General features: G+C 44.7%; 2 long non-coding RNA genes across 2 annotated transcripts; one reads left to right on the top strand and one right to left on the bottom strand.

Moving 5' to 3' along the window:
* The first annotated feature begins 1,033 nt into the window (after positions 1 to 1,033).
* On the top strand, positions 1,034 to 4,486 carry LOC308675518. Its single transcript, XR_014028150.1, has 2 exons — positions 1,034 to 3,025; positions 3,951 to 4,486. It is a non-coding gene; the product is annotated as an uncharacterized lncRNA (long non-coding RNA).
* Positions 2,538 to 3,962, bottom strand: LOC308675517. Its single transcript, XR_014028149.1, has 2 exons — positions 3,823 to 3,962; positions 2,538 to 3,029 (listed from the first exon to the last, which is right to left on the bottom strand). It is a non-coding gene; the product is annotated as an uncharacterized lncRNA (long non-coding RNA).
* Positions 4,487 to 10,153: the final 5,667 nt, after the last annotated feature.

Here is a 10,153-nt window from a genome sequence, read left to right as displayed (position 1 = left end):
CCCTAACCCTAACCCTAACCCTAACCCTAACCCTAACCCTAACCCTAACCCTAACCCTAACCCTAACCCTAACCCTAACCCTAACCCTAACCCTAACCCTAACCCTAACCCTAACCCTAACCCTAACCCTAACCCTAACCCTAACCCTAACCCTAACCCTAACCCTAACCCTTTATTCTATCTTGAGCCTGGTGGGATTCCAACCTGCACTAGTTGCAGGCAGCATGTATTACTTGAACAGGCATTAGCCCGCTGCTCCACCGAGGCTCCCTGTAAAGTTAGGAGGGAATACTCCTACTTAAGGAGCCAATAGCCGCCTCCTCCACCAAAGCTCCTTTTAAAGTGTGGATAGAATAATTAACGAGCGTGGACCAAAAGGGCCCGGGGGAATACAAATTTCAACAAAGAATGCAATCCTGAGAACGGAAGTTAGTGCTGATGATAAAAAATAACGGAGCGAAAAGCCCTGAGGGAATAAAAATTTGAAGGCACGGGGACTCGAACCTGCACCAAAATACAGGCAGCTTGTGCTACTTAACGAGGCGCTAGGCCGCTGCTCCACCGAGGCTCCTTGTAACTTTGGCAGGGAATGGTGTTATTTAAGGAGCAAATAGCCCGCTACTCCACCAAAGCTCCTTTTGAAGTTGGAATACGATGATTAAATACCGTAGACCGAAAGGGCCCGGGGCACTACAAATTTCAACAAATAATGCAATGCTGAGAACGGAAGTTAGTGCGGATGATAAAAAGGAACGGACCGAAAGCCCCTGGGGGAATAAACGTTTGAAGGGACGGGAAGTCCGCAGTGTTGGAAAAGCTAAGGGGATGATAAAGAAGAACGGACAAAAATGCCCTGGGGGGACTACGAATGTGACGGCGCAAAAAGTCCATCTTACTGGGAACGGAAAAGGACGGACCGATAAGCCCTAGGGGACTGCAAATTTGAACTGACGAGAAATCCGCCGTCCTGAGAACGGAAGTTAGTGTGGATGATAAAAAAGAACGGAGCGAAAAGCCCTGGGGGAATAAAAATTTGAAGGAACGGGGACTCGAACCTGCACCTATTACAGACAAACGGTGCTACTTAATGAGGCGTTAGCCCGCTGCTCCGCCGAGGCTCCCTGTAAAGTTAGGCGGGAATAGTCTTACTTAAGGAGCCGATAGCCCCCTCCTCCACCAAATCTCCTTTTAAAGTTGGGATGGAATGATTAACGAGCGTGGAGCAAAAGAGCCTGGGGGACTGCAAATTTCAACGGACGGGAAGTCTGCAATGCTGAGAACGGAAGTTAGTGCGGATGATAAAAAAGAACGGAGCGAAAAACCCTGGGGGAATAAAAATTTGAAGGCACGGGGACTCGAACCTGCACCGATTACAGACAACTGGTGCTACTTAATGAGGCTTTAGCCCTCTGCTCCACCGAGGATACTTGTGAAGTTGGGAGGGAATTGTGCTACTTAACGAGGTAATAGCCCGCTGCTCCACCAAAGCTCCTTTTGAAATTGGGATAGAATAATTAAGAAACGTGGACCGAAAGGGCCCGGGGGATTACAAATTTGAAGAGACGGAAAGTCCGCCGTCTTTGTAAAGCTAGGGGGTTCGTAAAGAAGAACGGACCGAAATGCCCAGGGGGGACTACAAATGTGACCGCGCAAAAAGTCCATCTTGCTGGGAACGGGAAAGGACGGACCGATAAGCCCTGGGGGAATGCAAATTTGAACTGACGAGAAATCCGCCGTGCTGAGAACGGAAGTTAGCAGGATGATAAAAAAGAACGGACCGAAAGGTCCTGAGGGACTACAAATTTAAACGGACGGAAAGTTCTCCGTAATGGGAAAGGAAGTTAGGGGGGATGATAAAGAAGAACGCGACAAAGGACGGGAAGTCCCTCTGGCAGGGAACGGAAGTTAGGATCGTAAAGAAGAACGGACGGGTAGGCCCCGGGGGACTCCAAATTTGAACGGACGGGAAGTTCTCCGCGATGGGAAAGGAAGTTAGGGGGGATGATAAAGAAGAACGCGACAAAATGCCCTAGGGGACTGCGAATGTGAAAAGACGGGAAGTCCCTCTGGCAGGGAACGGAAGTTAGGATCGTAAAGAAGAACGGACGGGTAGGCCCTTGGGGACTCCAAATTTGAACGGACGGGAAGTTCGCCGTAATGGGAAAGAAAGTTAGGGGGGATGATAAAAAAGAACGGACCTACGGGACTCCGAATTTGAACGGACGGGAAGTCGTCCGTGATGGAAAGGTCTTATTTCGAAGACCTGGAGGACGGCCGATATTAACGGACGGAAAGTGCGTCCGGCCGAGAAAGTATCTCGGAGATTACTCGTCCAGACGCGAGCGAAAAAGTCTTTTTCTGAAAATTCCCCGCTTACCTTATCTTTACCGTATGAATAAATTAATTTTAATCCTTGACCGTTTCGCCGTGCCGACAAATGCGTCTTTTCGTGATATTGGTTTGTTGTTGCCTTTTCTACGCGTCCTCGCCTTTAGGCTTTCATTATATCCGTAAAATAAAAATTAAAGTACTCCTGGTTGCGTTTTTCAACCTAATTCTTTAATGTTATTTGGACTCCTATATATTATACAAAACGGGATTTCGAAGGAGACGTCGCGTTTTACCTTCTTCAGATATATGTCTGTGCTATGTAGGCTTACTTTCCGCAAATGTTCTTTTCTCCTTAAAAACGATTAAATTGTTCCCTAGCGAAATGTTCCGTCTTTAATATTTTCAAATGGTTTTTTTCTATCTTTGTGTCGTCCGAGTCGTCGTTCTCCCAAAGATCCTTTTTCCGGACTCGACCGGAATCTTGTTACTTTTTCGAGATGTTTCGCCTCTCGCCTGAAAACCTGCTTCGGCTCGGATTAGATAGTGGGGAATGCGAGCGTTTATATTCCTTGCGGGTGGCTGGTCCTTTTAGAGTCTCTTCGGATCCTTCCGCCGACTCGGTTTACGCAAAGACCGAACCCCGTCCTCTCCCGCTGGCTCCACGGACTTATTTCTCCGTCAACGGCTACGGCACGTGACTATACGTATAAAAAAAAAATTTCTCGGTAAATACTAAAACTTTACTTCTCGTCGGCTTTTACGTACGTTTACAGAGAAGGCGGGACACGAAAGCGGCAAAAATGGGTTGAGGAAAGCGGAGCGGATCGAAGCGGAGCAAAAGAACCCGCCTGCTAGGAGACGGAAAGGCACGGACTGAGCTACGACCTGAAACCTATCCTCCTGCTTAATTTGAACTAATTTCAGTGGCCTAATGTTGCTCTGATTTTCACTGGATTTAAAAACAAAAGTACTGCTGTTGCAGGCAGGCACCGTTACGGTTATGCTTCTGTATTGTTTTATTTTAAAAGTGTGGACGGCGATTAAGCCTCATGATTTGCAAAATTTGATTTAGAGTTATCTTTATTCCTACAGTGTAGCACGCTAAGGTTTAAGATGTAATCTATGTTTATAGTTATTTCTAACTTTACGTTTGTTTCTAAGTTATTTTTTATCTAGGCGGCTTTTGTTTCTTCTACCGTCAAAGTTCTTCCCCAAAAACACTAACGTTGTAATCTATAAACATTAATGCCGTTGAAATCGGACTTATAATTACACGAGAGGACGTGCCTTCTTATCTTGTCTCTAAATGCCTGCTAACTGGGGCTCGCGAGCACCGTCCGAAGATTCTGCTGCACGGCATGGCGGGCACGCCAGAAAGGGCCCTTCCCGGTAGACTGCCGAGCTCTGCTCCTGGGAAGGCCCTTGGAAAGGTCCCTCCTGCTATTTCCCGCCAACACTGCAATATTGAGAGGGGTGGCCGTCGCGACCTACCGCCGTGTTTCCCGCTGCCTCTTGCTCCCGACTCGGCTCCCGACCTTACTCGATTTCCATCCCCGACTCTTTAAAAGGAAAAGCCTTAACCTTGCTGAAACGGCAAAAAAGAAAAAAAAATCCTCGAGGACAACTTATCTGTTTTCCTGAGTTCCTTCTTAACGGCCACGGCAGGGCAGGTCACCCGTCCGGGGGAGGCTCTAGGCTGCAAATCCGGGGAACGTAACCTTCTTTCTCCGCTGACTTTCGGCCTGCGGGCCTTTGTAGGACGGGACTCTTACCCTTCCTCCTCACCCTCGGGACTGCTACCTCGGTCGGTGCGGCTGTGATTGGGGAAGTTAGCAAAATTGCAAGCTGGACTCTGCAAAGACCCGAGTCTCCGGTTGCCCGCAGAGACCTGCTTTTCCTTTCTTTTACCTCTGGGCGGTGGGCGGGCTTCCCCCCGCGCTGCGACCTGGAGAGGAAAAGGAGGAATCTCCTGCCCTTCCTAACCCTGACTTGCTTTGCGCAAAGTTCTACAAGGTTAGATGGATGGCAAACGAATCAAAAAATTCCGTGATAAACCTTTAAGGCACCGATATGTTATATACATTTTCAAAATAAATTATATGTATTTTTATATCAATTTATATTTATCGTTTCTTAATAAAAAGTACACAATTTATTTCAATTAGAAATTTAATATTCGATGTACATTAATATAGATATCTCAAAGGGATATCCTTTACAAACATCAAATAAAAACATAAACACCCAGATGCAAACAAAGTCGTGACTAAAACCCTAACCCCGTAAACCACCGTTGACCCCCGTTAACTTCATTAACACGCGTTAACCCCCGTTAACGTTCATTAACCACCATTAACCCACATTAACTGCATTAACCGCAATTAACCCCCATAAACCACAATTAACCCCCATAAACCACCCTTGACCCCCGATAACTTCATTAAAACCCATTAACCCCCATAAACCACCATTGACCCCCATTGACTGCACTAACGCCTATTAACCCCCATTAACCTTCATTAACCACCATTAACCCCCATAAACAACCATTGACACCCATTAAGTGTATTAACACCCATTAACCCCCAGTAACCTTCATTAACCGCCATTAACCCCCATAAACAACCATTGACACCCATTAAGTGCATTAACCCCCATTAACCCCCGGTAACCTTCATTAACCTCCATTAACCCCCATAAACCACCATTGACCCCCATTAACTGCACTAACACCTATTAACCCCATTAACCTTCATTAACCACCATCAACCCCCATAAACCACCATTGACCCACATTAACTTCATTAACACCCATTAACCCCCATAAGCCACCATTGACCCCCATTAAGTGCATTAACACCCATTAACCCCCATTTACCTTCATTAACCACCATTAACCACAATAAACCACCATTGACCCCCATTAACTGCACTAACACCCATTAACCAGCATTAACCTTCAGTAACCACCATCAACCCCCATAAACCACCATTGACCCCCATTAACTTCATTAACACCCATTAACCCCCATAAGCCACCATTGACCCCCATTAAGTGCATTAACACCCATTAAGCCCCATTAACCTTCATTAACCACCATTAACCACAATAAACCACCATTGACCCCCTTTAACTGCACTAACACCCATTAACCAGCATTAACCTTCAGTAACCACAATTAACCCCCATAAACCAACATTGACCCCCTTTAACTTCATTAACACCCATTAACCCCATTAACCTTCATTAGCCACCATTAACCCACATAAACCACCATTGACACCCAGTAACCTTCATTAACGCCCATTAACACCCATTAACCACCATTAACCTTCATTAACCACCATTAACCCCCTTAAACCACCATTGACCCACATTAACTGCACTAACACCCATTAACCACCATTAACCTTCAGTAACCACAATTAACCCCCATAAACCACCATTGACCCCCTTTAACTTCATTAACACCCATTAACCCCCATAAGCCACCATTGACCCCCATTAAGTGCATTAACACCCATTAAGCCCCATTAACCTTCATTAACCACCATTAACCACAATAAACCACCATTGACCCCCTTTAACTGCACTAACACCCATTAACCAGCATTAACCTTCAGTAACCACAATTAACCCCCATAAACCAACATTGACCCCCTTTAACTTCATTAACACCCATTAACCCCATTAACCTTCATTAGCCACCATTAACCCGCATAAACCACCATTGACCCCCATTAACCTTTTTAACGCCCATTAACCGCCATAAACCACCATTGACCCCCATTAAATTCATTAACACCCATTAACCATCATTAAACTTCAGTAACCACAATTAACCCCCATAAACCACCATTGACCCCCTTTAACTTCATTAACACCCATTAACCCCCATTAACCTTCATTAACCACCATTAACCCACATAAACCACCATTGACACCCAGTAACCTTCATTAACGCCCATTAACACCCATTAACCACCATTAACCTTCAGTAACCACAATTAACCCCCATAAACCACCATTGACCCCCTTTAACTTCATTAACACCCATTAACCCCCATTAACCTTCATTAACCACCATTAACCCCCTTAAACCACCATTGACCCCCATAAACCACCATTTACCCCCATTAACTTCATTAACACCCATTAACCCCCATTAACCTTCATTAGCCACCATTAACCCCCATAAACCACCATTGACCCCCATTAACTTCATTAACACCCATTAGCCCCCATTAATGCCGATAAACCACCATTGACCCCCATAAACCACCATTAAGTGCATTGACCCCATTGACTCGCAATTTACTCCATTAAAACCCATTAACCGTCATTAACAACCATTAACCCCCATTGACCACTATTAGTCCTATTAAACCCCATTAACAACAATTGACCATTATTAATCCCATTAACCCCCATTAATAACAATTAACCGACATGAAACCCCATTAAGCACAATTGAAGTGTGTGGGGGGGGAATGATTAAGAACGGACCAAAAGGCCCTGGGGGACTGCAAATTTCAACGGACAGGAAGTCCGCCATGCTAAGAACGGAAGTAAGCGGGGATGATAAAAAAGAACGGACAGAAAGGCCCTGGGGAACTGCAAATTTGACGGACAGGAAGTCCCATGATGGGAACGGAAGTTGGAGGGATAATTAAGAAGGACGTACCAATAGGCCCTGGGGGACTGCAAATTTTACGGACAGGAAGTCCGCCATGATGGAAACGGAAGTTAGGGGGATGATAAAAAAGAACGGACCAGAAGGCCATGGGGGACTGCAAATTTCAACGGACGGGAAGTCCCCATGATGGGAACGGAAGTGGGAGGGATAATTAAGAAGGACGTACCAATAGGCCCTGGGGGACTGCAAATTTGACAGGACAGGAAGTCCGCCTTACTGGGAACGGAAGTTAGGGGGATGATTAAGAAGAACGGAACGGAAGTCAGCCATGATGGAAAGGTAATTTTTCCACAGGCCCGGGGGGACGGTAAGTTTACACGGACAGGAAGTGCGCCTTGCTGGGAAGGTCTCTGTGAAAGGGGACGCTCTGCCCTTTGTTGTTTCGTTTATCGGAGTCCCGATGCTAGGCAAAAGGCCTACGACGTCCTCAATGATAATTCTATGGGACGGAAAATCGTGCCCTCCTGTGGTAAAACAGGGTATTGCGGCCGCCGAAGGAAATAATCCTTTTTAAATAGCGTTTTGAGGTTATTACCTTTCTTTATTATTACCGCCTTATTAACATGAATAGGGGGACGGGTGACCCTTTTGCTGAGACACAGGCGCAGAATAAGAGGACCTAATATTGATTAAGTTTGATTAATAGAGAATAATAATCTTAAAACGCCACTTGAAAGGTTGATTTATTTTGGTGGCTGCTACGCCGGCGTATACCACAGGAGGGCACTGTTTTGCCTCCGTTCGCGACAGCTGAATGGAGGCCTTCGAAAAGGCCTACGATGGCCTCCGTGCTAATGCTATGGGATGGAAAGGTGGTTTTTCAAAGGCCATGGGGGACGATGGATTTCATCGGACAGGAAGCCCACCGTACCGAAGTCTCTCTCTGAAAGGAAGTTAGGGGAATGAGCAAAAACGGAAGGACCGGAAGGCAGCCGTGATAGAAAGGTCCTATTTCAAAACTCATGGGGGACTGCCGATATCGACGGACAGGAAGTACGCCGGCCCTAGGTCTCTCAGAGATTACACGGGAGGAACGAGACGGCGCACGTGCGCAGAAGGCCGACGGAAGCGGCTCGTCCTTTTCGGAGAAGGGTAGAGCGGCGACGCTTTGGCTGACGCTCTGCGATTTGGTGCTTCGCTTCTCGCTGTCCCGATCCTAGGTAAAAGGCCTACGGGGGCATCAGTAACTAATGCGATGGGACGGAAAAGCGTGCCCTCCTGTCGTCAAACCGGGTATTGCGACCGCCAAAAAGAAATACACCTTTTAAATAGGATTTTAAGGTTATTATTCTCCATCTTTATTATTAACGCCTTATTAATGTTAATATTAATAATAATGCATTATTTTTTTTTATTGAAAAGTTTTAAAATACAGTTTTCCTTTAAGAATCCCCCCTTCCCCCTCCCTCCTCCCCCCTCCCTAACTCCCCCCCTCCCCCCCTCCCCCCCCCGACTTCCCAGAGCTAAATACAAGGTATATATATAAAAAGCAATCATAAACAATCATATACTAACAATTATAAACTCTAAAATCCATCACTCTCTAGCTTATATAGGATAAAACAAACCTTAATAATATTGAATATGTATAAAAAGAAACTAAGATAAGAAAAGAAAGAAAAAAAACCGAAAGAAGACTTATTCAAATGCTACATAAAACTTCTTAACCCTATACTTGTTCTGGATAAAATCAATCCATTTTCTCCATTCCATAATATAGCGTTCTTGCGAATGATCTTTCAAATAGGCCGAAATCTTCGCCATCTCTGCCAGGTCGGAAACCTTTAAAGTCCACTCCTCTATGGTCGGCAGTTCCTCTTTCTTCCAATATTGGCCTATCAAAAGTCTTGCCGCCGTAATTAAGTTCAGCATCAACTTAATGTCCACAACTGTAGCGTCTGCAATTATTCCCAACAAAAAAAGTTGCGGACAAAACTTTATCCTCTGTTTAAAAATCTTCTGCATGTTCCACCAAACTTTTATCCAAAAAGCCTTAACCTTCTTACATGTCCACCGTATGTGAAAATATGTTGCGTCTTCGTCACCGCACCTCCAACATTTAGGCTGATAATTCGGATACGTACTTGCGAGCTTTTTAGGATCTAAATGCCATCTGTAAAACATTTTATAAAAGTTCTCTCTTAAATTTTGAGCTTGAGTAAATTTTACGTTCCTCACCCAAATCTTTTCCCACGTGTCCATTGTGATAACTTCCTGGATGTTTTGGGCCCATTTTATCATACAATCCTTAACAAGCTCTGTTTCTGAGTCAATCTCTATCAATGCAAGATATATCCGTTTGATATGTGCTGGACCCTGATTCCTAATTTGCTTTATCAAATTTTCATCGGTCATTGTAAATCCGTTTTTCTGGTCTTCTTTCCACCTGGCCCGTAACTGAGTATATTGAAACCAATTTTGAACAACCTTCTCTTCTCGCAAGAGGCTATATGATTTCAAACACCAAACGTTTCTTTCCAAACTGAGAATCTCCTTGTACGTAGTCAGATCATGTTTGAAGCCAGCATGTATATTTTCTATTGCGTGTTTTGGAATTGCCCACAATGGTATCTTGCAACTTAACTTATGTCTGTACTTCTTCCAAACTCTCAGCAACGCCTGTCTTAAAATATGCACCCTAAACACGTTGTCTACCTTCTTATCGTACAACAAATATGCATGCCAGCCAAACAACAAATCGTGGCCCTCGAGATTTAATAACCTCCCTTGCGTCGAATTAATCCAGTCGCTTATTCCTACTAATGCAGCAGCTTCGTAATATAATTTAAAATTAGGCAATTTAAGGCCACCTCTCTCACGAGTATCCTGCATAATCTTAAGTTTAACTCGTGGTTTTTTCCCTGCCCACGCAAATTTATTGATACCTCGCTGCCATTCCTCCAGATTAGAATCTTTCTTAAGAATCGGTATCATTTGAAATAAAAATAAAAATTTAGGCAGGACGTTCATTTTTACTGCTGCGATCCGTCCCAACAAAGACAATTGCAATTTTTCCCAACTCTCCAATTCTTTTTGAATTTTCCCCCATAGTTTTTCATAATTATTTTTATATAGCTTTGTATTGGAGGGCGACAAAATCACCCCCAAATATTTAACCCTTTTAG

This window comes from Vipera berus, assembly GCF_964194415.1.
Source record: "Vipera berus genome assembly, chromosome: 16".
Classification (NCBI taxonomy): domain Eukaryota; kingdom Metazoa; phylum Chordata; class Lepidosauria; order Squamata; family Viperidae; genus Vipera; species Vipera berus.
This window is presented reverse-complemented; position numbering and strand designations above follow the sequence as displayed.